This window comes from Moschus berezovskii, chromosome Y, assembly GCF_049115385.1.
Source record: "Moschus berezovskii isolate FMDL1 chromosome Y, NW_MosBer_1.0, whole genome shotgun sequence".
NCBI classification, from domain to species: Eukaryota; Metazoa; Chordata; class Mammalia; order Artiodactyla; family Moschidae; genus Moschus; species Moschus berezovskii.
This window is the reverse complement of record NC_142489.1, coordinates 9,223,829-9,226,484: the sequence shown is the minus strand read 5'-3', so window position 1 is coordinate 9,226,484 and position 2,656 is coordinate 9,223,829. Positions and strand designations below refer to the sequence as shown.

The following is a 2,656-nucleotide window of genomic DNA, read 5'->3' as shown; positions in this document are numbered from 1 at the left end:
GGGACAAAAATCTAGGAGGGCGTTGCCACATAAGTTTCTTACAATTTCCCATCTCCATGTCCTCTTCTTAGTGGACACAGCGTGATTTGTTTCATGAAGAAAGTTCCAGCCCAACGGGGATGTTTTCTTCCTGCCCAGTTGTGTCGAGATTGGGTTCTGTGGTGACTGAACCCATATAACTCTTGCAGGATTATAGACGTGGACAAGCTCTCTTCAGGAGAAGATGGAACTCAGCTGGACACAGATTATAGGATCTGTTTTCAGAGGATAAACCGCATTTTGACCATCTCATTCAATGTCATGTAATACTCTCTCAAAAGTACAGCACGGTGGTCGGTTCAGCAGCACAGACATTAAAATTGGAACAATACAAAGATTAGCATGGCCCCTGGGCAAGCATGGTATGGAAATTTGTGAAACGTTATATTAAAAAAAAAAAAAGTTACAGCATGAAACATTTTCCCCCAGAAGATTTTCAAATTATAACAGCAACTGCGTTATTTTTTTTATATACTGCCGGATCTCAGCATTGTTACTGAAAACAAATATGTATCTCAAAAGAAACAAAGTAGCAAACGCTGTCAGGCAAGGTTTGCTTTTGCTGCTGCTGCTGCTGCTGCTAAGTCACTTCAGTCGTGTCCGACTCTGTGCGACCCACTAGACGGCAGCCCACCAGGCTCCCCCGTCCCTGGGATTCTCCAGGCAAGAACACTGGAGTGGGTTGCCATTTCCCATACTCTAAACATTAGCATTTTGAGATGAGCATGTTCACATGCAAAACGCAGTCACTTTGTAAGGACTGTGACATTCTGACCAGACAATGCAAATTAACATCGCCAGGTTAATCCTGCTGGTATTTATAATCCTTTGGTGCAAAAGGCCAGCATCTTCTGCTGTGGTTTTTTGATGTTGAGGGTCCAAGGTGGTGTGCAGGGTTCATGTATTACAAGTTGACACTTTGTAGCGCAAATCCCTAAAGAGGTATCAGTTTATAGGTTTATTAGACAGGCTTTTTTTTTTTTTTTCTTTTCTATAAATCAAGGGCTTCCCTTGTGGCTGAGCTGGTAAAGAATCTGCCTGCAATGTGGGAGACCTGGGTTTGATCCCTGGGTTGGGAAGATCCCCTGGCGAAGGGATGGGCTACCCACTCCAGTATGCTGGCCTGGAGAATTCCACGGACTATGCAGTCCATGGGGTCGCAAAGAGTCAGACATGACTGAGCAACTTTTCCTCTTTCACAAACAGGTTTCTCCATGTGTCAAAGGGCATATGTCTAGGGTTATGCAATAGATGCTTACGGAGATATTAAGCAAAACCAAAAATCAAATGTGCGGAAGGAGAGGGAAAGTTACTTTACTTGCTTTAGTTGTCGCTACTAAGGAATGGTTGAAGGAAACACGCCTTCCTGAGCTTGCAGACTAAAGGACATACTGGTACGTGGGTGGATTTCATGTTAATTTCTCATCTTTTTAATATAGAGCATCATTTGAGTCAAGATGGACCTAGAGACTGTCATACAGAGTCAAGTAGTTCAGAAAGAGAAAAACAAATATTGCATATTAATGCATATAGGCGGAAACTAGGAAAATGGTACTGATGATCCTGTTTGCAACGCAGAAATAGACACAGGGAAGTGGAGAACACACACATGGACACCCAGAGGGGAAAGAGCGGATGGGAGGAATTGGGAGATTGGGGTTGACACATATACACCCTGGGTAACTATGCATAAAACAGGTAACTAATGAGGACCCGCTGTATAGCACGGGGAGCTCTCACTGAAGTGCTGACTGAAACGGGAAGGAAATCCGCCCCCTCCCCCCCCAAAAAAAAAACAGGATATATGGATATGGACGGCTGACTCACTTGGCTGTACAGCAGAAAATAACGCAACTACACTTCAAGAAAAATTAACAATAAGAGAGAAATACGAGGAGTCATTCTGTTCCGCAAACAGAAATGACACAGCTAACTTGAAAGGACTGATGATACATGCTCATCAACGTGGCATGTTTTCCAACGTATTTTAGGTGCTGAATCTCTCAGTAATGACTGAGCCCACAGCACGTCTGTGTGACCAGACCCACGTCCCCTAAAGACTCGGTCCAGTGAAAACTCCTAACATTATATGAATTCCTATATTACGGTTTCTGGGATCTCTGGTTTTGCCAAAGCTGAAACCACGTGTATGATCAGGCCAGCAGAGGAATACATACAACAAGGATTTTTCACTGCAGGCTTCTTGAAGCATTATTCTCTCAAGGACTGGACAACTTTTGAAATCTCTCTCCAACCCCCTGTCTCTTTTCAGTCAATTTGTGATGTCCCTCATTCACTTTTTTGAATTAATTGCATGCGTTCCTTACTATCTATGTTCACTGACTGACCTTCCCGCAAAAAAAAAAAAAAAAAAAAAGTTATTTTCTGTGGATTTTGGAGTATATACAGTCAGTGACCAACCTTACTGTAAAATACATTTCATACGATTAAAAACGATGTTCGTGATGGGCTGTGCAAACCTGAAGTGACTCATCAACTTTCCTTAGTTCTTATCAATTTCACTGCCCTATTTCAGAAGCTTTCCATTTCCTCTCACAGCTTTTCAAGGGCTACGGCCAAAGGATAACTTCCTGCCTCTACTGGCAATGCACTAGCT

At 42.9% G+C, this 2,656-nt stretch overlaps 1 non-coding gene across 1 annotated transcript; it reads left to right on the top strand.

Annotated features, from left to right (window-relative positions):
* Positions 1–329: 329 nt before the first annotated feature.
* Positions 330–433, top strand: LOC148773053 (U6 spliceosomal RNA). Its single transcript, XR_016037019.1, has one exon. It is a non-coding gene; the product is annotated as a U6 spliceosomal RNA (small nuclear RNA).
* The last annotated feature ends 2,223 nt before the right edge of the window (positions 434–2,656 follow it).